This window comes from Dipodomys spectabilis, unplaced genomic scaffold (assembly GCF_019054845.1).
Source record: "Dipodomys spectabilis isolate Male_0828 unplaced genomic scaffold, ASM1905484v1 ptg000064l, whole genome shotgun sequence".
NCBI lineage: Eukaryota > Metazoa > Chordata > Mammalia > Rodentia > Heteromyidae > Dipodomys > Dipodomys spectabilis.
The window spans coordinates 2,413,198-2,438,220 of record NW_024870741.1 but is presented as its reverse complement, the minus strand read 5'-3'; the positions used below and the strand labels follow the sequence as shown (position 1 = coordinate 2,438,220).

The window sequence follows — 25,023 nt, the reverse complement described above, 5'->3', positions numbered from 1 at the left end:
AACGACAACAACAAAAAAAAGCTGAGGAATAATTCCCTATCCCTGAGTTTAAGCCCCAGTACTGGCAAAACAACAACAACAACAAATATTTTGCCAGTACTGGCAAAATAAACAACTCATACTTGGAATATATAATTGCTCCTTCCATACTGATATCTGACAGTAGTCCCTAATTCATGTACTTTACCTATATTAGTATACAATTTTGGGGAAAAAAAAAAAAAAACTTTTGTTCATTAAGTCACGGCAATTAATGCCAGGAATGTGCTTAGATGTCAGGTGAAGATTAATTCTGGAAATTCAAAGATTCCAGGGTTTTGAGTGGTCACTGCTAATCACAAACAGAAGGGTAGTATAAGTGAGATTTGGAAATCTTTTTGGTAAGTCATGGCACCAAAAAGGCAGAGGCTAATTAATAGTTTTTACAGAAGAGAAGGAATAACTCTAGATGGAAGGAATAAATGGTAATAACTAAATTATACGACAAAATGTTCTAGGGAACCATTCTTGGTTATTAAAGAACTATTCATCAACTAGGCTTATTCCTCATTGCCTTTAGCATTCTAGTAATCAGGCTAATTCTTAATCTCTGTGTGATAAGTTGTATACCCTTCTATGCTGTACTTTCGTACCTGAACTCCTTTGCTTTCTAAAATTCTCTGTCTTTTATATTTCTCTATGAATAATTTCTGATACCAAGTCGACAAATGTAGACAGCAGAGTGAATCATTAATGTAACAACATGGAATAGGAGGATAAATTTATTGCTACCTAGATTTTTCTGAAAAGTTGCAATATCATCATTTGATTCATATTTCCATTCTTTGTCTACATAGTGTCAATAAGTGCATATAAATGCAAATATAAGACTGATGCTGGGGCTCACACCTGTAATCCTAGCTACTCAGAAATTTGAGACCACAGGATTGTGGTTGAAAACCAGCCTGGTCAGGAAAGTCCATGAGACTCTTCTCTTTAATTAACCACATGAAACCCAGAAGTGGTGCTGTACCAAATGTAGCAGAGTGCTCAACTTGAGCTGAAGAACTGAGAGACAAGGTCCAGTATCAGAGTTAAAGACCCACGACCAACAAAAAAGTGCAAATATGACTTTAAGTTTCCCCAAGAGGAACGACAAAGTCAATAGTAATATTCCCAAGTAGAAAAAATAATTCCAAAATGATTCATTGCACCTACTTTTGTTGAGTTATTTAAGTTATGGTTTCTTTGCTGGACATATTCTCTTCTATTAAAAATTGTCAAATATTAGCTTTACAATAAACTTCATCTAATATTTTTTGGTTCAAAAGAGAAATCCGTACAGTTGAAGTGACTTGGGTTTATTACTATCTCAGTTCAAAGCCAACCCAGGCATGAGAGTCTGTCTAACTCTTATCTGTAATTAAACACTAAAAAAGCCAGAAGTAGAGTTTAGGCTCAAGCAAGAGAGCCCTAGCTTTGGGGGCAGGTGGGCAGGAAAGACAACTGTATAGGGACAGTGTCCACCCTCTGGGTTCAAGCCCCCAAACCAGCACAAACTAAACAAACAAACAAACAAATGAAAAAAACCACATGTTTCCTTGTGACCATCCTTAAAGCACTGGTTTGAGAAGAGGCTCCTTTTGCTGATCGTACTCACTGGATCCAGCTTTTTGGAATCCTTATTTGGAGACCTCAGGACCAGACTAAAGAATTAGGTAACTGACTCCTGAAAGAGAAGAATCATCTCAGGAGTTAAATATCCGTGCATAAGTCTCTTTAAAACCCCCATATCTTTGTTTCTTTGCAGGAGAACACTTTTTAAACAAAGTTATTTCCAATTATTCTATGCAGGCCTTCAAATGGCATATTGTTTCCTTTTGTTATACTCTCAACTAGAAGTATACAGACAAGTTTTATATAAGTAAAGGACACACTTGAAAAAGTCAGGGACAGAGTTTCCTTCAGGCCTTGGATTCTTTTCTTGTACCCTAAAAAGGATAGCACAAATTACCCTGAACTTTGTCATTTTTTTTTGTTCAATTCCTCTCTTGGGATCAGTTTCCACTTGCAATAACAGTTCCTTCCACTTACTTCCAGTAATAATCTATGGTGCTGCTCCAGGTAAAAATAAATGTTTTCTGGCTTCATTGAAATAGCACATGTATATCTTTGGACTTGTGTTTCAGAGATAACTTCATAACGAGAAAATACGGAATTTGCATGGCTTATAAAACCTTATTCATGTACATATGGCCATATAAGATGACGTTAAGTGAAATGGAACCCAAGATAGGGACACAAATTGCTTTATCTTTCTTGCTATTTTTTTAATGTATCTAACATGTTGTATGTGATTTTTTTTGTTTCTCTTCTATTTTCTTCCTCTATGTTATATAACCCCTGTTTTTACTGTATTTATTGTCAGCTACCTGCATCTTGCATATACATTTTTCTAATGAGGGGAGGGGAAGGGAAATAACAAAATGCTTAAACAAGTATACAGTATGACCTATTGTAACAATGAGTTGTGCAAGGAACTATGTAGAAAATTAGCTTTACAACTTGAGGAGGGAAGAAGGGAATTGGATTGGTGGGGAGGAAAAGGATTGTAGGAGAAAAACAAAAGAGGAGGTAACAATACTTGATAGATAATGTACTCATTAACTTTCTTATGTAACTCTAACCCCACTTTAAACCATTTTTACAATAAAAAAAAAAACATGGAAAAAACATCCTGGACTACTTTAAGTTCAAATTTCCTAAGTGCTCTGTAATTAAGACCAATTTTATGTGGGAAGAATGTTCTCAGAAACATTTTTTGTGAGTGTGTGTGTTGTGCATTTTTTCCCAAGTGTACATAAGTTAGCAGTAGGAGAAACAATAGGAATAATAGGAGAAAAAGAAGTTTTGTGCTTAAGTATAATGGTTCAATACACTATAGAAGACTCTTCAAGTAAGACAACTTGAAAGAATAAATCCAAGGCCAGTATATAGATCAATGGGAGTGATATAGGGAAAACATTACTACTAAGTGGAACATGAAGGATGAGGCCACTCTTGTTTTCTACTAGATCTAAATCATGGTAGATAATCATGCAAATTTGTAAAAGTAGAACAGAAGAGTAATTCTGGTTCCAAAACAAATCAGATATAAGACCATGGACAACTAGAAAAAAAGGCCATGTTTAGAGAGCAGGAAATATAGTTGCAATGAACTGGTGATAAGGTCACATTTCTTTTCCTATTTTAGTTTATTTTTGATGGTGTGGGTCTTGAACTCTGGGCCTGGGCGATGTCCCTGCCCTCTTCAGCTCAAGGCTAGAGCTCTACCATTTGAGCCACAGTGTCAATTCCAGTTTTCTGGTGGTTAATTGGAGATAAGTGCCTCAGAAAACTTTCGTACTGGTGCTCAATCTGAACTGCAATCCTCAGATCTCAACCTCCTGAGTAACTAGAATTATAGGTTTGAGCCACCAGTACCAGGCTTAAGATCACATTTCTAGCACTGTACACTCAGGATATGTAATATGTATGTTCATCTATCTTTGTATGAATTCTTGAGTTAAAATCCAAGCTACAGGTTACACTTTACATTCACAAAAATGTTTGTAGTTTAAAACCATACTCCTGGAAAAAATAAAAACTAAGAATGTAAAAGAGTCTGGATAGTTCAGTTTTCATCCAGCCTCGGCAGAACAGTCTTTGCAATACTACCTATAATTAACCAGCCAAAAGCTGCATTGGATGAATGGCTCAAGGGATGAGATACTAGTTATGAGCAAGAGTGCTGAATAATAGCCTGAGGATTTTGCATACATACATACAAACATTTACATACTCACAGAAGCACTAATTTGTGCAAACACACATATGAAACAACTCTCACAATGTGTAGAAAAGTTAGAAAATAATAGAAAATATGTCCTGAGTAAGACTAGAATCAAGTGATAATTTTCAACATGAGAAAGTCGTCAAGTGAACTTTTCCCCCAAAAGCTTGAGACTATTACATAGGTAGTGACCAGAGATAGTAAAAGAGCCAAGTAATAATTATTTAAGTGATCGGATCCATGGAAGAATGAATCAGGTGTATCTGAAAATGTTCATGTCCTGTGTCAAATGTTAGAACATTTTTGAAAATTGTACAGAAACAGTTTGAGCAGTCAGTCTAGCGGATAAGATCATTGGAGAAGTTCAGAATTACTAGTATGTTTCTCGATTAAATAAGCCAACAATCTATGGCAGGGCAATGTGATACAAGTCTGTCATTCTAGCACTCAGACTAATACAGTAGATTAGAGAGTGGATTAAATAGTAATACCTTCCCTGGACTAGATAGTATAATTTTGCCTCAATAAAACAAACCAAAGAACAAGAAAGGAATTCACAGTTGGAAGTTTGGGCTAATTTTGTCATTACGTTTTGAGAAGTCAAGTTTCCTATTGAAATGCAACTCATATATCATCCTCAGTCATGTTTTAAATGCTCTCTTCATTACAGAATACTTCTAGATGCAAAATAGGTCATGATTGCGAACCAAAAATTTGAAAAATTTAGCATCATTCTGTTGGATTCCAAAGAATAATGAAATATTACAAAAGTTTAAGCCTGGAGAAACAGCAAAGTTATCTAATGTAGGACTTTGTAGACCTTACTAAATTAGAATTTAGATTTAAAATAAATATCTTTTGCTTGTAATTTCATATTCTATAGGATACTACAAAATACTTTTTAAGTAGAAGGTTTAATTTACAAATTCAAAAATGATTCTGCCATTCTATTTGTCTAGAATATTCTTTCAAGAGAGTTGTAATTAGGATTTAGTTAATAGATAATACCAACAGTTAATGTATAACATGATAATGTGAATAATCTAGAAAGAGTTCAGAATAAATGGATGCTATTATTTTATAAATTTAGAAAAAGAGCAATGTTTTGAGACATTGGTGTAACATGGTATGAAGAGAGTTACTGTTTGAAATCCGTTTTCTTCTACCTGTACATAACATAGGAAGAAATTTCCTTAATTATATACCTCTGTATTCAATGAGAAAAATGCTAGGTTTGGGGTTTGTTTTCATTTTGTTTTTGTTATTTTGTTTGTCCTAGGGCTTGACGACTGGGCCTGGGCACTGACCCTGAGCCTGTTTTTTGCTCAAGGATACTGCTCTACCAATTGAACCTCAGTGTTACTTGTGTCTGGCTTTTCCTGCACAGTTTATTGGAGATAAGAATCTAAGGAACCTTCCTGCCTGGGTGGGCTTTGAATCATAATATACAGATCTTTGCCTCCGGATTATCTGTGGTAGACGAAAAGATATGTATAAATAATATTTTCAGGTTTTCTGATCTCAAGAATACCACTTGAGGGAAAACGATACAGCAAAGTTTAGTGTAGTGTTCTTTCAACAATAAAAAGGGCATAACATTAACAGAAGTGTAGAATTTGTTCACAATAGTGATAAGCTAGTCATGCTGTGAATTTAGGGAATTTTAAGATGCACCTTACAAGGTGGAAACTGTTGGGCTAGAATGACTTTACTGCGTAAAATGTTGGGATTGATTGTCATTGAAATAATAGCTTACTATGATGAACAAATGTTTAATCTAGAGGAATTAATTATTATAGATACTTCATAGTTTTATCTTCTACCAGAATGTGGCTAGTTTCTCTGTTGACCTTTAAATATGTAATGTCTCATTGGAAACTTCCATCTATTGCAGAATTAAATAAAATGCATACAGGCACTGTTGTAAATGTCTCTGGTATGGCATGCTCAGAATTTGAAAATGAGTAGTTAGTAGAACACATATATTCTGTCCTCTTAACAAATATTCAGTTTTAAAAATTAGGAGTTTCCAGAGAAGTGAACTATTTTCTATTTAGTATGAGACAATCCTAAAATAATGTTTTTTTAAATAATGGCAAGTATATTCTGAGAATTTTGTATAGTTTGATAGCATTCAAGTTGATGACGCTCTGAAAAAGAAAGGGGCAATTAATTCAAATTAGAAGCCAAGTATTGTTAATTTTTTAAAAAATGTAATACACATAGAATATAATTTACTGTAGAAATACAGTGAAATTATTTTTATGTAGCTTATTTTTAAATTTAATTTTATTGTCAAGGTGATATATAGAAGGGGTTGCAGTAATTGTAAGGTAGTGAATATCTAACAAGTCGAACTCTGTATTCCCTCCTTCATTTTTCTCACACTTTTATTTCACCCCAATACCCCTCACAAGTTGTAATGTGAATATCCTACATGTTGTCTTGTGAATATTGCTATTGCATTGGTTTGCCCTTTATCCTTTGCCTCACCATTTTGTTGTTCTTCTTCCCTTGCCAAATTAAGATAAATGTGTATATAATACACAGGATACTGAAATCAAATACAGCAGGGAATAAACCATAGGGGAAAACCCAAAAGAAAAAAGAAATCACATAGTACAGTAAAAACAACAACCACAAAGAAAAACCTCTGTTTCCATGTCTAGGAGTTCATTTTGCTCAGCATCCTCTTAAATGGTTATATATACATAGCTATTGAGCCATTCTGCTCATTCGCTAGGACTATCTTAGACATTACCTAATTATTACACATGAGGAAAACCATGGAATCTGTTTCTTTGTGTCTTGCTAATTTTTCTTAGTAGGATTTTTCCAAGTCTTTCTATTTCTTTATGAATTGGAAGCATAAAATTCCACCGTGTGTGTGTGTTTAATGGATTCGTTGATCTTCTGAGTGGCATATTGGTTTAAATCATGATTGCATGTAAGTGTCATTAGGGTCATTCAAAAATGACAGATGCCACCTCCCCAGTTATACTAAAATCATGATTTCTAAGTTAGATAGTTTTTTATGGTGGTACAAGTGTTGAGATTCCTGGATAAGTATAATGTATTTCTTGCACTTAGTTTGGCAGAAAGACATCATATAAGATAAAAATGGTAATGACAAAGTATTCCCTTGAGAAAGATTTAGGAGGCTTCCACAAATATGATGAAATTCAGATAATTTTGAAGTATTTAGAAATGAAAGCTCAAGTACGTCTCTTTAAATAAAAATTATGTAAGTAGAAGGGCAATAGAAGAGGAAGAGAAGAAATAACTGACAGCAGATCATTGTTCCAAGTTAGAGTATAAAAAGACATAATCTATAACTTCCCAGTTAAAAAGAGACCAATATAATAAGTCCCACTTAATTTAGGTACATGGAAAATATTTACTTGGCATTTTCCTACTTTGATGCTCCAAAATAAATAAATGCTTATAAGAAAAGTTATGTGATTGCCATTACTTCAACCAGAACACTAAGTGTGATGAGCCCTCTTTTTCGCACTTTGCACTTGGAAAATAGTCCCTAAGTTGATTATGTTGTGGCTAATTAGAGTCAGAGTTAGGGGCTTCTACTTTTAGAATTATCCCAAAATAGTTTAAAGCAGTTTTCCCCCCAAGATATCTAACTGCATTGTCTGAAGCTGTACTTTGAACATACCCTTAAACGTGAGTACATAATTTGAAATTATAATTCAGCATTTCCTTGGCACATTCTACTTTGTGCCTTTGTCTTTTTTGTACATTCCTTTTGAGTTCGTAGATGCTCTATTTCAATTTCATCTTTATAAACTACTAAGAACATTGTTCAACTACCACTTCTTGTTTGCACACACCCAGTGTATGTATCAAGGTACTTTGTCTATGTTAAACAATAGGGTAGTACTCACTCTCTGAGGAGAAAAGTTCCACAGTATAACCCTATGCCCACATTAGAGGGTGTAGAATTTAAAGCATTTTGAAACAAACAGTGATATTAGAAGTGAAAGCCTCCTTAGGGACATTTGCTTGGAGCTCATTAGTTTTCCCAGGAGAAATATAAATATTCACAAAATTTGGAACTAATTAGTAACTAACCAAATTAACACTAGATCCTAGAAGTTGTGTTAATTCAAACCAATATTGTATTATTGTTATATCAGAATTCTTCCCTATTTGACAATGTGCATGAGAAAATGAAAGATTTGGATTAAATGGTGAGGGTGATGTGTGAACTCTTCCATTCCATAAAAGCTTGAAGTTTATTGTGGCACTTCATACATATAAGAATTTGTGTCAGGTTGATTGACAGGGTTATTTAAGCATGGAGATATCCCTAACAAGAATTAGATTTCAATAGAGTATATGAGACTTATGATTTGTTAATATCTATTGAGGCATTTTCTGTTCTAAAGAAGAATCAATATAAGCAGTCTTCAGTCACATCAGTAAAGCTGTATGTTTAACCTAATACTTGGTGTTACTTGTCCTACATTTGTGATGATTAGGCTGATAAGATATCCAAACAAATCTAAAGTTATTTCAATAAAATCCCAAACGGATGTGGATACATGAGTAACTCATTGGAAATGTAGGACAAATTAGGCTTGTCTGTGCTGTAGTTCAATCTTTAATCTCCTGTCTAAACAGTCTTGAAAAATATTCACAAAATATCTCTAAGGAAAGTTCATGAGAGTTATATTTGTATAATTCTTCTAAGGTCAGGATAAAAGCACTTGTTCCCAGCATTTAAAACCAACAGGATCTGTTGAATTCATGGATCCAGAATTTTATAGCTTCGCATTCATATCACAAAATTTTATCAATATGACTTTCACCAAAATACTGTTCTTATTGAAGTTGTCTATGTCCTTTTACTTTTCAAATCCAAATAGCATATTTCCTTTAGTATATTCCTGCAAATTCTTTCCTTCCTTTACTTCTGTAAATCTGTGTTTATTACTTGTTTGTTTCCTTATTTATCTTTCTTCCAATATTGTCCACACTGGTGCTCACGTTGCTCACACTTTTGTCAGAATTTTCCTTTTCCTCCTCCCTTTAATAATGCCACCGCTTTTATTATTCTTTTGCATATTCAAGGTCGTGGATATTTTGATGATGTCTAAACAGACCTATATTCGCATCTCTTTAACATAAACCTTAGAACTGAGAGTTTTTTTCCTTTAAGTCCATATTTTCCACCTGTAGTCCTTTTCACCAAGAATATAACTAACAGTTGACAGCCAGAGATGTGGATGCATTTTAGATTTCTTCTTACCTTTCTTACCCTCCCCTTAGATAAGATGAATAATTAAGATTTTTCTCAGTTTCTGTCACTAAGACAATTTCTATGTACTCCTGTTTATGCCCATGAAACCAGCCTGTTTCAGGTATTTATCATTGGAAACTTAGTCCTAAAACAACCGTTTACAAAGTATGCTTTTTTTCCCCATAGTCTTTTCATATTGGTCCTCTCCATCACCAAATTATTCTCTTTGTAAGCATACAGAGTGAAGAGCTCAGACAAAATTCTAGTATCATTATTTATTCACTACATTGACTGTTGGCCTTACATTTATCATCTGTAAATGGATGTAATCTACCAGAAATGTTGAAGAATATTTGTTGAATTCTAGAGGAAGGGAAAAAAAGGTGAAGAGTCCTCACATTTTCCACTTTAGCTTACAAATAAGGAAAGAGTCAAATTCAGTTGGTTGGTATAAAGTCACAAGTTGTTTCATGAAGAAATAAAAATAAATTTTAACTCCTGGCTCTATGGTCTCTGTCCTTTTATGGTAACTACAGATATGTAAGTGGTATTATGTAAATTGTGTCATGTGTTTACAGATGTACTGAAGGAAATACTCAATATAATTTGGAAACATTGGTTATTGAATACTATAAGAGAATGTAATTTGAATTAATCACACTGAGTTGAAAACTATATCTTAGTCCATCAAAATGTGGAAGTAAATGATTTTATTTATAAGAACACAATACCACCAAGAAAAGTGAGTATACATTAGAGAGACTGCAGGAATAACATTAGGGTTTTTACTGTCTCTACCTATTAATGTAATTTTATTTCTTGGTATTGAAACTCTCCCCTTGTTATTATTGTATGTAATCCAATTCAGTTTATAACTATGTATTCAATATGGGAAATCTAGTTTCAAAGAAGTGTAAAGTTTTTTTTCCTTTTCAATCACCTTATCATTGTCAGGCTACACTGTGGTCATCATCATCATCTTCTTCAAAATTATTAGCATCATAAGTGCTAATTAATGAAAGTCTTATATGTGCCTATGATTTTGCTATTATTTGTCTTTTGATTAGTATTTTTAATGTTAACACTGTACATGCATCCATATTAAAAATTTGAACAAATAAAGAAAGAGAAAAACTAAACCATATCAGGTAGCTTTACTATGTGCTTATAATAAATTATGGAATAAATTTTTGAAGCATTGCTAATTCCTAACCTTTATGAATTAACTTCTTCTCTCCCCCTCATTACACACAAATATTTAAGAGTTTGGACAGAACTTTTTCAAGTAATATACTGTAAATGTTACTACAATGTCATATGTATATATAAAATTCCCTTGAAAGTAAAAGCTCTACTTTCTATTGAAATATTAGTTATTTTATTCTAGGAAACTTTTACCAAAATAGACTGTATAACTTTGAAGTGTAAAAGGTCAAAAATAGTACCAAAAAATTTAAGATGGAGTCTGTCTTCAGAAATATTATGTATAAATATGTATATATATATATATACATATATATGTATATATTAATGTTATGTGTAGAATGACATACATTTTTAGAGATTGTCATCAGAAATATATACATACATCTAAATTTATGTGTAGAATAATGTACACTATTGTGAAACAAAAATCTTAAAACGTAATTAAAAAAATACATCAAAACAAGTGCCAGTGACTCACTCTTATAATTCGACCTATTCTGGGTAATGAGATCTTAGAAATATGTTTGAAAGTGGCCCAGACAGAAAAGTACTTGTTAGTTTCTTATCTCCAATTAACCACTAAAAACATGAATTAGCTCTGTGCCTCAAGTTGTAGATTGCTGTCCTTGAGCCTAAAAACGCTTAGGGATAATGCCCAGGCCTTTCAGAAAACAACAACAACAACAACCAAATGTATCACATTAATTTCACAAAAGCATCTTTTAACTGCTCTGAACATTTCTTAGAAACATGAATACATGCCACTGGAAAATGTTAAGTAAAAAGTATAGAATATTTACGTTTATTTAAAGACATGACTATTTAGATTGTTTAAGATATTTAGGTAATGATTAGGAATTAAGGATAATGATGGGTAGGTAATATATTGGGACTGGTTTGTTATTCTAATTTATGATAGTAATAGAATGATATTTATAATGATGATATAAAATTACTCTTGCTTCATATTTGAATTATAATCAATGATAAGCATTTTAAAATGTTTCCAATGGAAAGGAATATCAATTTTTATGTAATTTCAAAGCAATTAAGAAAATTATTCCAAGGGTGTTTGGCTCTAAGTCTATATTTCTTTTCTTGTTCTAGTTTTCATATGTTCATAGAAATTAAAATTCCAAAAATTCAATGGATTTTGGCATTCAGGAACATCTTCATAAATACTAATATTGGAGTCATTTAAGTGGAATTATTATATTTCATTTGTTGCTTTCACAAATCAAGATGATAGTGTATTTTGTTTCTTTTCACTGCTATTGGCTCTTATCTTGAGAATACTTTTTCTCCAGCAAAGTAGAGAAAAACAATTGGATTGACCAATTAATATATGGCTTTCATAAGATGCAGCTGCATAGATTTGTGTCTTCTGTCATTTGCCAAAAGTTTCCTCCAGAAAATGTTATCAATTATTTATAAGTATTGCTTAATTCCTAGGTATTCCAGTTATCCCATACACTTTTTGATTGAGGTATCTCTGAATAAACTCAAATTAAACAGACAAAAATCCTCAAAATGAACAGAAATCATATTATTGTTTTAAATGTTGCAGTTTACAAAGTTTTTAAGCAAACACAGAAAATACCTTTTTAGGTATTCTGCATTTTGTGTGAAGTATTTTAACAATAGTTTTTTTATTGCTGACATGTAATTCACTTGAAATATATTATCTCCTTTTATTGTATGCATTTTAGTGCTTTGGAAGTGAATTTACGATCATAGGTTTTCCAAGCATAATTTTCACAAATTTGCTTTTCTTCAAATAGAAATGCTGTAAATTTTAGAACAGACATTTAAAGTAGATATACAATTCATTTACAGGAATTTGTCCAGCATACATCCCCTATAGTGAGCCTTTTCAAAATTTGTTTTATGGATTATTTCCAGGATCTCACGCAAAGTATTTAAGTGCATTCTCAATAACTACATTCCCTGTCCAAACAAGTTTTTTACTTCTCTGTAATACATACATAGACATGTAATGGATAGAACCTAGTCAATTCTCTTTGACCTTTTGAATACTTGCTTGCTTTAATGATTGAAGTATTATACAATTGATTCGCCATGTGTAGTATATCAATTTCTCCACAAGTGCATTATTATATTTTGTGTCATCTTTTTATATTATGGTCCTACTAGTGAGTTTTCTCTTTATTTATTCTTGGATAAGAAAGAGGAACTTATTTCACATGCTCCTACTATTTGCATATGTTTTTTAAAGAAATATTCCATTTGGGATAAAGTTATATAAAATTAGAAGATATAAAAATAATTAGACTCAGAATCATTGTAGCATTAACATTGTAACATTAACAAATATGTGTCCTCTATCTGTTAGATATGTTTTCACTTCTGTTATATTGTCCTTTGAATTATGAAAGATTATAAGTTGATATTATCCAGTTTATTCTTGCTTTTCTTTACCCACTAATGCTTTCCATGTCATATTTTAGAAACCTTTAATGATCCAATGCCATCAATTTTTATGTTTATGTTTATATGTTTTTACATCTCACATTTAGTTTGATAATCATTTTTTATTTAATTTTTTTAAAATTTTTGTATAAGGATTGAGGTAGTAGTTTAAGAACTTTTTTTAAATCTAGGGAGGCAATAGTGGTACTACACCCATTTAAGATTCTATTTTTATTTCATAAAGTCATGGCATCCTTTTCAAAATCTATTGACCATAAAACTGAGATTTTTTTTATAGTGAAAATACCATACAGAGGGGTTACAATTACACAACAGTATTAACCAAAGCATGCTATTTGCAGAGGAGTATTTAAAAGGTGTAATTTCTTATAAAATTGAACTTTTAATCCAACAAAATGAATACCAGCAATCTATCACTTGGATGATGTGAGCGGAAGTCAAAGGGAAGAAATAAAGAGAGTTATGGACGAAGAGAGTGAAGGCACAATATTCAATGCAGATAGTATGAAACTAGAAAAGATGAAAGTGGGGTGAGATTTGGGAGGGTATGGGAAAGTTATGTAAAGATCCATTGTACTTATAAACTGATTTGTGGAATGGAAATTCCTTTGAACAACTATTTAATAAAAACATAATTAAAAACAATGGAGACATCTGATCTTAAACTGCATTCTCTTAAACCATGAATCAATATAATAGTTTCCTCTTCAGAAATTTTCTTTGCATGTATTTTCCTCTTAATGTCAAAAAACTGACCAATGCAATGAATATCAATTTATCACATTGCATATTGTAAATAGACACAATATAAAAATCACAGTAAAAATGTTAGACTTCATCACATGATAAAATAACAGGTAGAAAGTATCAAATGCTGAATGATAGTTTTTCCAAGTACTTTACCTATTGTATCTAACTCAATCCTCAAAATAATCACAACAATTTGAACTACTTCCATTTTTAATTCTCGGATGATGTTATTGAAGTCTTCAGAATTGGAATTACTAGTACAGCATTGCACGCATGGTAAATGTTAGCCTGAGACCCATCTTCCGCTGTGTCAAATCATTTTATTTTATGACTAAAATGCCAGCACTTCGTCTACTAATTCTAGGAAAATTTCCCAGAATTACTGTGTACACTCTAATATTTGACTTTATCTTTGTTAGAAAATAGGTACCTGTAATATGAAAACTCCAAGTTCATAATCAATTTATACATCCCTGTTGAAAGGAACTGCTAAAGTATAACATTCTTGATTTCTAGCTCAAAATAGTAGAAATCATATTCTATCCCTTCACTCAACACTGCACTGCTTGGGGACCCCATCTCTGTTTAACACAGTCATAACAAAAGAGTGTCCTGCCCAATTCCTGATGGAAACAGATTGCAGGTGTTATGGACCAATCATTTCCACATTGTAGCTCACCTAGGTTGTTTACCATTAGAAGTATTTTGATTGCTTTTTATACCCAACATTCTGAGGGAAATGTACTACTTTAAAATGTTATTAAAGCAAGACTCATATAAAAATCACCTTTGATGTCAGATAAATATTTTACCTTTCATATACCCCAAAATGCAGTCTGAACTCTCATTAATGTTAAGGAACAAGAGGTTAAAAATCATAGACACCAAGACCTAAGCATGAATTAAAGACTCTCCAACTTGTCAATACTATTGGTTTAAAAAGTCATCATACTACTAAATTTTTAAAATTTTCTTATGATATGAAGATTCAATTATAAACCATTAACACTTGAAAATAACTCATTTTCTTGGGAGTAGGACACAAAGCACAAGATTAATCCTAATCATTTTAAAGGACCTTTATTTATACTACAAATTCACTCCCATAACTACAATGATACGAAAAATAACTGAAGTACAGAAACACAAAGGAAATAATTTAACTGCATCATCTATATTCAAAGGACTGTGTTAATAGAAAACAGTTATACTAATAATTAGCTTACCAAATTCACTTACATACTTTTATTCTATTTCATTTAGTTTCATAAAAACTGGATTTTCATAAGATGATGCATAAAAAAGCCAATATACCCACTTACATTTTCAGATCTTAATATTTATTTCAGAAATGTCTTTAGCTCTATAGTCAATGAACTGAAATAATACTAAAGGGTTTTCAGAAATTGCAAGACTCGCTTTGGGATGTTATTTATGTTGGAAAAAATATTCGAAAAGCCTTATTTGTTAAGTTGCCATAGTTACTCCCACAAAAGAGCCATTAGCCCTTTGCATGTACAAAACAACTTCAGATACATCCACTATCTGGAGATGACACATTCTTTTTGTTTGCTTGTTTTTGAAAGGAATATCTAACAAGCATAAAATCAATACCTATTTACCGTCAATATGATAGAATATTCAAACTTGATAAATATTGGGTTGATTACCTCTTAGTGTGAATAGATATGATCTTACAAAGAAAGTTATTTTCAACAAAAAGCCAGATAGAGCTTTCTAATGGATCCATTATTTATTCATACCCAACATTAGAAACAAAATATATAATGTAGTACTAAAATAGAAGTCCTTTACATGACTACTTACATTCTTTGTTTTTTTTAAAGACACTTGTTTTCATCTAATAATGTAGGCCTGTCTATTGTCTTCATGTGCTTTCAATGATTGAAGGTGCATAATGAGAAATCAAAATGTATTAATAATTTTTGCTATCAATTAAATCTCACTTTTTCTTTTTGGAGAATATAATGATCAAAGCAATAGTTGAAAATCAGCAAGCAATTGTTCAGAATCATGCTTCCAGTGCAAGTGGATCAACAGTAAGTAATGCTCAATACTATTTTACACAAAGTTTTGTCACAGATACAATCGGCCTGCCTTCTCTTGCTGCTTTCATAGACTGGACCTATTCCTTCATTGTACATGAAAAGTGTGAATCAACTGATTTCATTCAGATCTGTTCCTAGAATTTTCAAGGATTTAGATTCTAGTCTGCAATATAATTAAACCTACGTCTCTTCATGTAGGCTGCTAAAAATGTATTTACAAAATTCAAATAAATACATAAATTCTATTTCCATCTTTTTTAAACATAAAATAAAATTCTGTTTGCTCTATAAATTGATCAGAGGCATGCATTTGTGGCTATCTAGGTCATTGCACATCTGTCCCTCTTCCTCTCTCTTTAATGTTTCTCATAGATAATAGGATTGCTCTATAATTATCCTAATTTATTTTGCTTTTATATTTTTGGTTGCATTATTTTACTTTCTACTCTGCCATTTACCAAATCATTTATATATAAGGCATTATTGGCATTACTTCATCTTTTCTCATTCCTAGAATAAGATGCACATGAAGACACCACTGGTCCTTATTTTCAGTCTGTATCTTTGAATACGGAGGAAAATCTTTCCTCTGATCTCCATCAATTCCCTACTCTCCAGTTAGAATAATTTCAAATAGTAAAAATGGAAAAAAGGAAAATAAATCATGGTGAAAAACAGATGCAGAAAATTCACTTGATTTTTCTGAACAGTTCAAATAACCTGGACTATTAAGGAAATACATGGACACCTCATTCCCAGTGTCACTCAAAGTCTCTGGTTAGACAATTCTGATGAAGACGAGGAACATGATGAAAAAGTGAGGAATGGTATCAATTGCAAGAAAAAAATGTAGGATCCATGCAAATTTCTTCTTTGGGCTGCTGAAAATAATCAGGTTATTACAGTGCGGAGAATACTTTCCAAAAAGACCACTCATGTGAATACTAGAGATGACGATGAGTATACAAATATTCATCAGGAAACCTACAGTGGACACTTTTTTTAGACACTGTCCGTGAGTTGGTGGTTCAAGTGGCAGATATTCATGCAATAACTGTAGATGGCTAGACAACCCTGCGCAGTGCTTATATGTGGAATAATACTAGAGTGGCTTTTTTCTTACTTCATCATGATGCAGATACCAATGGCCCCCTTGCATCTTGCTGCTGGGAATAGAGATAGCAAAGACATGTTGGATCTGCTTCTGTTGAACCATTATGTCAAATCAGGTCTGAAGAAAAACTTGGAAGAAACTGTATTTAATATTGCCAAAAGGATAAGTATGTATCACTACCTCTTTGATGTTTTGGAAGGCTGTATAAATTGCTCTCCTAAGTCATAATGATTCGGTTAAGTTTCTTAAATTTCAAAAATGCCATTACATTCTTTGTTTCCATACAAAATATTTTCACAATCCAAATTACAATAGCTTACTGTAACAATTCATGGATTCTATGGAAGTCTTCCAAGTGAATTGCCTGACTTTGATGTCAAAATGTATTCAAGAGTTAGTTGTATATATCTATAATGATTCCTGGAGAGTTTTTGCTTTCTTTATTGTAATTAAGTGGTTACATAATTTCCCTAATTTCACAGTATTGTGGGATAGTGATGCTCAGTTAAAGTCACAAACACATTCTAACATTTCTGGAACAAATTGTCTATCACAGTCTATAACATTTGTGAGTTCTATGAGCTTTGTGATATAGTTATTTCTTCTACACTGGTTGGTATGTACATTTCTTTTGTTTTGCATAACATCAGCTGTTCCGTTTTTCCCACTAGTTCCATCCCTCCCATCCCTGCCATTAACTTGCTTAGTTCATTTTGGTCAATGTCCAGTGCAGCTGATGGGTTTTTCCCTGATTCCCTCTAGTTCTATGTCGTCTTCCTGGTTCCCCTCCATTGTACACATATATACCATAAATGTGATCAGCAACACGTGGTAATTTAGTACAGATTCAACCAGATGAGTGGAAGTCCTTTGTTTCTTAAGTCCTGTTAATTTTGTTGTATTATCTAACATTTTGGTTTTAACATCCACTTATCAGGGAGACCATGTACTGTTTGTCTCTTTGCTCTTGGCTTACCTTGCTCAACATGATCACCTTCTAGCTACATCCATTTCCCTGCAAATGCCATTATTTTGTCATTTCTAATGGCTGCATAATATTCCACTGTGTATAGATACCACAATTTTGGGATCCATTCATCTGTGGTGGGACATCTGGGTTGTTTCCATATCCTGGCTATTACGAACAGTGCGGCAATAGACATGGAGGTGCATGTGTCCTTGTATACTGGTTGCTGTTGTTCAGGATGGATGCCTAGAAGTTGCATGACTGGATCATAAGGGAGGTCAATATTTAGCTTTCTTAGGACTCTCCAGACTGTTTTCCAGAGTGGTTGTATAAGTGTATATTCCCACCAGCAGTGTAATAGGGTTCCTCTTTCTCCACATCCCCTCCAAAATTTGTCATTGGCTGACTTGAGGATGTGGGACATTCTGACTGGGGTAAGGTCATATCTCATGGTTGTCTTTATTTACATTTCCTTCACAACCAGGTATGGTGAACATTTCCTAATGTGTTTCTTTGCCATTTTTGTTTCTTCTTCTGAGAAGTCTCTCTTTAGTTCCCTTGCCCATTTACTAATTGGTTTGTTTGGTTTGGGAGGGCCTATTTTCTTGAGTTCCCTGTATATACTGGATATTAACCCCTTGTCAGATATATTGCTGGTAAATATTTTTTCCCAATTAATTGGTTGTCTTTCTAGCTTGGTTGCCATAGCTTTAGCTATGCAGAAGCTTTTTATTTAAGTTAGTCCCATTTGTCTTGTCTCACTCCAATTTGTTGTGACCCTGGGTCTCTGTTCAGGAAATTCTTTCCTGTGCCTATAAGTTCAAGTGTCTCTCCTACTCTGCCTGCAGTGGTTTCAGAGATTCAGGTTTAATGCTAAGGTCTTTAATCCATTTTGAGTTGATGTTGGTGTATGGTGATATGCTGGGGTCCACTTTTATTCTTCTGCATGTGGCCGCCCAGTTTTCCCAGCACCAGTGGTTGAAGAGGCTGTGTTTCTTCCATTGTTGGTCTTTGGGCCCTTTGTCAAATATCAGCTGACTGTAGGCATGTGGATTTATTTCTGGATCTTCTATTCTATTCTATTGGTCATCGGGTCTGTTTTTGTGCCAGTACCATGCTGTCTTTGTTATTATCGCTCTATAGTAGAGTTTGAAGTGAGGCATGGATTTCCCTCCCATGTTGTCTTTATTCGCTAGAATTGTTTTGGATATTCTAAGTCTTTTGTGGTTCCATATAATTTTTTTGGCCTGTTTTCTGTACTTCAGAGATGTACATCCTTGGGATTTTAATAGGAATTGCATTGAATTTGTATATTAATTTGGGCAGTATTGCCATTTTCACTATATTGTCTGCCTATCCCAGAGCTTGGGAGGGCAACTGATTTTATTGGATTGATTTTTGTATCCTGCTACTTTGCCGAAGTGATTTTTGATTTCTAAGAGTTTGGAGATGGAGTTTTTGGGATCATGAAGGTATAGTATCATGTCATCTGCAAAAAGGGATAGTTTAATTTCTTCTTTCCCTATTCAGATACTTTTAATGTTTTTTCTAGCCTTATTGACCTGGCTAAGGATTCCAGGGCTATATTGAACAGGAGTAGAGACAGTGAGCATCCTGTTCATGATTTTAAGAGAATTGGTTGTAGCTTTTTCCCATTAAGTATAGTTTAGCTATTTTTCTGTTGTAAATGGCTGTTAATGTTTTAAGAAATGTTCCTTCTATTCCTATTGTCTCCAGAGCTTTTAGGATGAATGAATGTTGAGTTTTATCAAAAACCTTTTCTGCATCTGTGGAGATAATCATGTGATTCTTGACCTTGGCTCTATTGATGTGTTGGATTACATTTATTGACTTACGTATGATAAACCATCCCTGAATCTCTGAGATGAAGCCTACTTGGTTTTAGTGTATTTTGTTAATGTGTTTCTGGATTCTGTTAGCTAGAATTTTGTTAAGGATCTTTGCATCTATGTTCATCAAGGAAATTGGCCTGTAGTTCTTTTTTGGTTTAGTCTTTTCCTGGTTTGGGGATGAGTGTGTTATTGGTATCTTAGAATGAGTTTGGTATAGGTCCCTCCTTTTCTGTTTCTTTGAAGAGCTTGAGGAGTATAGGTATTAGTTCTTCTATTAAGTTCTTATAGAATTCTGTTGTGAATCCATCTTGTCCTGGGCTTTTTTTTTTGTTAGAAGACTTCTGATTGCTTCCTGTATCTCATTGTAGGATATTGGCTAATTTAATTGACTTACTTCTTCTTTGCTCAATTTGGGCAATTTGTATTTCTCTGAAAATGCATCCATTTCTGCCAGGTTTTCTTTCTTTAGAGAGTATAACTTTTGAAAGTAGTCCGTTAAAATTGTTTGGACATCTTGGGTACGTGTTGAGATTTTTCCCGTGGCATCGCTCATCCTGTTAATATGGGTTTCCTCTCTTCTTTTTTAATCTTGCCAAATGTCTATCAATTTTATTTTTTTTCAACCAGTGTTTTGTTTGGTTAATTTTGGCTATGATTCTCCAAATCTCTATTTCAATAATCTCCGCTCTTAGTTTGGTTATCTGGCTCTGTCTAGTAACTTTAGGTTCCATTTTTTCATGTTTTTCTAGCTGTTTTAATTGCAACATGAGATTATTTTCTTGGTCTGTCTCTATTTTCTTGATGTGGGCACAGAGGGCAATAACTTTGGCCCTCAGGACTGCTTTTCCTGTGTCCCACAAGTTTCTTTATGAGGTATTTTCATTTTCATTGAGTTGTAGAAATTTTTAATTTTTTCTTTAATGTTTTCCATTGCCCAGACATTGTTTAGAAGTGTGCTGTTCAATTTCCATGTATTTGAGTAATTTCTGCAGTATGCTTTGTTATTGAGAACTAGCTTGATTCCATTATGGTCAGATAGGATACAGGGGATTATGTCAATCCCCTTGAATTTGCTTAAGTTCCTTGCATGAACTATGATATAGTCTATTTTGGAGAAAGTACCACTAGCTGCTGAAAAGAATGTGTACTGTGTTGTTTTTAGGGTGAAATACTTGGTAAATGTCAGTACTGCTTGAAGTATGGCCTCACTTAATTCGCTAGCTTCTTTGACAATCCTCTGGTTGGTAGACCAGTCCTTTGGTGAGAGTGGGGTGTTAAAGTCTCCTAGTATTATCATATTGGATCTATTTTATTCTGTAAGTTTGAGAGTATTTGCTTAACATATTTGGGTGCACCAATGTTTGGGGAATGTAAATAGATGATTGTAATATCCTCCTCTTGTATTGTTCCCTGTATTAATATGTAGTGTCCATCCTTGTCTTTTTGTATTGATTTTAATGACAAGTTTATTTTGTCCGATATCAGGATTGCTACACCTGCTTTCTTACTAGGGACATTTGATTGGTAGATCCTTTTCCAACACTTCACTCTGAGTTTGTTTGCATGTTTGGCTTAGAGGTGGGTCTCCTGAAGGCAACAGATGGATGGGTCATGTTTTAGGATCCAATCTGCAGTTCTTTTTCTTTTTCTTGGTGAATTAACCCGTTAATCTTAAGAGATAGTATGGAGAGATGCATTATGGTCACTGTTTTTCTTCTTTCCTTTCCTCCTGTGCTTGCTCAGATAGACTTCTATTAATGCCTGTCTGGGTGCAGGTCCCTGTTCCTGGTTCTTTTCTCAGGTTGTGTTCCACCTCTTATTAGTCTTTCGAATGCTGGCTTAATGTTTATGTATTAATTTAATTTGCTATTAAAAATTTTCAGTTCTCCATGGAATGTGAATGCTAGCTTTGCCGAGTATATCAGTCTGAGTTGGCAGTTATTGGCTCTCAGGGCTCATATGGTACTTTCCCAGGCCTTTCTTGCATTCAGTGTTTGTGTGAAGAGATCTGTAGTGATTCTAATATTTTTCCTGTTGTAGTATAGCTCCTTCATTTTTGCTGCATGCAAGATTGTTTCCTTATCATTCAGATCTATCATTTATACTATGATGTGTCTAGAAGTATTTCTCCTGGCATCCTGCTTGTTAGGTGTTCTATATGCTTCCATTATGTAGGTAAGATTTTTTTTTTTGAGATGGGGAAAATTTTCACCAATTATCTTGTGGAATAGGTGTTGCATTCCCTTGCTTTGATATTCTTCACCTTCGTATATGAAGGTTAAATTTCTTGGCACTATCTGCTTGCTCTTGAATTTCCCTTTGGCATAATTTAAGTGATTTTTCCATATCTGTCATTTTTTGGTCCAGTTGATGTATTCTGTCTTCTGCATTCCATTTTGTTCATTCTGTTAACTGTGGCTTCCATTGTCGTTTGCATGGAGGAAATGGACTCATTTATGGATTCGATGTTGATTTTCAAAATACTAATCTCACCTTTTAATGAGGTGTGTACTGCCTGTATTTTGTCACTTACCGCATGGCTTAGTGAAGTGTGAGCTGCCTCTGTTTTTGCGTGCTTCTCCTGTTTGATCTCCTGCATGCCTTTCAAAATTTAGACCCTTTTTTCTTTCAATTTCTGGTCTATTTCTCGCTTTATTTCTTGAGTCATTGCCTCCAGCATCTCTTGAATGTAGTGTTTGTCTTCCATTCCTACTTTGCTCCCACTGGGGCTATCCCCTGGGTTGCTGCTGGCATTTAGAGATAGGTTGCTATCCTAGGTGTTGATAAACCTTGTAATCTTTCCCTGTGATTTTCTCATGGGGATTCAGGGATTTTTTCAGACTAATCTGAAATTTTTTCTTGGTCAATAGGTGTCTGTCTTTGCTTAGTTACTGTTTCTGTGCTGGTAGAGAGAGTCTGTACCTGATCTCGGTTCTGTTGGGGGCCGACCTCCAGCTGCTGGTCTGACCCACACAGGGTTCTCGGCTCTCTGCTGTAGATCACTGTCAGTTCCAGCCCTTAGAAGGGTTGAGCAGCTTAGACTGCTCCTGTTTGTTCCTATAGGTGCTCTTGTCAAGTTCGGATGTGCTGGATGTACTCTCCCAGATGGTGGAATCTGCTATGGGCTCCTGATGTTTTGTTTTGTTTTACTTTTATGGCTAGTTGTGGGCTTGAACTGTAGGCTTGGGTGCTGTCCCTCAGCTCAAGGCTGGCACCCTACCATTTGACCCATAGCACCACATCTGGCCCTTTCTGCTTATGTGTTGCTGAGGAATCAAATCCAGGGCCTCCTGCACCTAAGACAAGCACTGTACTGCTGAGTCACCTTACCAGACTAAGCTCCTGACTATTATCAGGTGCTGGCGGCCTGTGCTTTCCAATTTCCAGCCTAGAATATATGGGTAGGTTTCTTGTGGGGTTTGGGCTCCTCTTGTCCTGAACCCCCCCGGGTCTTTTGCAGTCACAGGCATGATTCCCAGGGGCTGCTCTTCCCTGTTTTTCTCCCCTTTGCTGAGGCGTATGCTCAGCTTCTGATTTCAGTTGGGAGGAGGTGGTTATGTTGCTCAGGCACCGGATCCCCAGGCCTGGTCCCGGCCCCCAGCCTGGGGCACACCGGTTGGACCTGTGCTGCTGTGTATCCCACCTAGATTACACAGCCTGGAGTGCACAGTTCAAATTTCTTCCACCGTTGGGTGTCTTGACCCAGTGGTGCTGTTCCTGTCTTGGGAGTTTAAGCTCCTTTCCAGGGTCTCTCTTGTTCTAGCGTGGCCAGCTGAGTGTGCTCTATGGGCTAGTGGAGCTCTTGAACAGTTTCTGGTTTTAGTGGGTCCTGTGGTGCAGGTTTTGGGGTAGGGGGTTTGGGGATTCCCACTAGCTCTGGTCTCCCTTGAGGAATACACTGTCCCCTGAAGGGTACTCACCCTGGTGCTAGTTGTTTCTGTGTAATGTATGTTGCTGGTTTCCTTGCAGTCAGAGTTCCATTGAGGTGGTTTTGGCTGGGCTGAGAGGTGTTGGCTCTATGTGTTTCTCTTCTGTCACTGCCTCCATTGACGCTATTCGGGTCCACTACACGGGATGGGCCTCCGGACGGCACTCGAGGGGTAGGGGAGGGGCCTCTGTGCAGGTTCTGAGTGCTGGGGTTTGTTTCTGTTTGCGCTCTCCGGATCAACACCAGTTCCTTTCAGTTCTTCTGCTCTGGTGTTCTGTGGGCATCTCGTGTATCTCTGGGGTTCCTGCCATGGGGCAGAGTTGCTTTGGTGGCATGGAGCCTCTCTGCTCAAATGGAGAGTGAGGGGTAGGGGTGGGATGTTCGTGTAAGTTCCCTGCTCAGAGGTTTCTTCAGTCGTCATGATTAGCAGGTCTGACACTGGTACCTCAGGGGGCTTTGGTGCAGGTGATCTGCAAACAGCCCCCTGTGTCTCTGGGACACCGCAGCTCCTACCAGGCGGGCTGGCCATGGCTTGGCACGCTGCTGTGAGGCCAATAGATGTTGGAGGAGGGGTGTTCATGCTTCTCTGTTGTGAAATTCTTCTGTTTAACTCTTTATTTTTTTGTTTTTCTGCCTCCTGTTTTTCAATGGATGTTGGTCTTTTTGTTGTTGTCGGTCTCTTGGGGAGATTAAACGTTGGAACTTGAATTCTCTTTTTGGTTGGGGAAAGCTGTGGCATTCTGCTACTTCCCGATTGCCATCTTGGTCCCCCCTCGAGTTTTTGCTTTTTTTAATCAGAAATAATTTTAATTTATCCGTTGAAGAGAGTACTAAAGAAACTAAAGATATTTCTGGTGTTTATCTGAAAAAATATACTTTAAAATATTCTGTATTCTGTTTGTATAATATCCATAATCTATTTTATTCTTTCCTAGATATGACTTTTAATACTACATTGTTTTATAATATATAGGTTCATTAATAAATGTGTCCTTTCAGATTGCGTTCCATACAGAAACAGTTTAAGATTCCTTTTTTACTAGGTGCTTATAGTATATTTCTTTGGAATAAAATGACAATGTTGTCGAATTTTAAAAGTTTTGTTAAGATTATGCTATGTAAAGGCCTTTCTAAGGTGAAGATTTAATACACTGATGTCAAACTAACTTATATATATGAATTACATGTATTGTTACACTTGTAATTTTGTAATCAACTTTTTAATAATTGTTTTCCATTTCTTGCATGTGAAGAATGAAAAATATGGCATAATTCACAGATTTTCATATCATCATGTGCAATTGCCATGTTTATCTCTGTATTGTTGTAATTTGGGTATATGTGCTGCTGAAGCATGTAATGTCTTATAAATTTAGATAGCTAATGATACAATATTTATAGAGGATTATATCCTTGGGTGCCTATTTGTAACAAGGAAACCTTGATGTTCCTAACAATGCTACTGATCTTATTTCCCTAAAATTCTGTGTATAATAGAAAATAATTATATTGTTCAGTCGATTGCTTACATTTGCAATTTTTTGTCAATGACTATTTTAAATCTTTTTCATTTTAGATTTAATCATACTTTGAAGCATTTTAAGCTAGGTCCAAAGG

General features: G+C 34.7%; 1 pseudogene; it reads right to left on the bottom strand.

The window, feature by feature from the left end:
* Window positions 1-24,663: 24,663 nt before the first annotated feature.
* LOC122108722 lies at window positions 24,664-24,762 on the bottom strand (annotated as a pseudogene).
* Window positions 24,763-25,023: the final 261 nt, after the last annotated feature.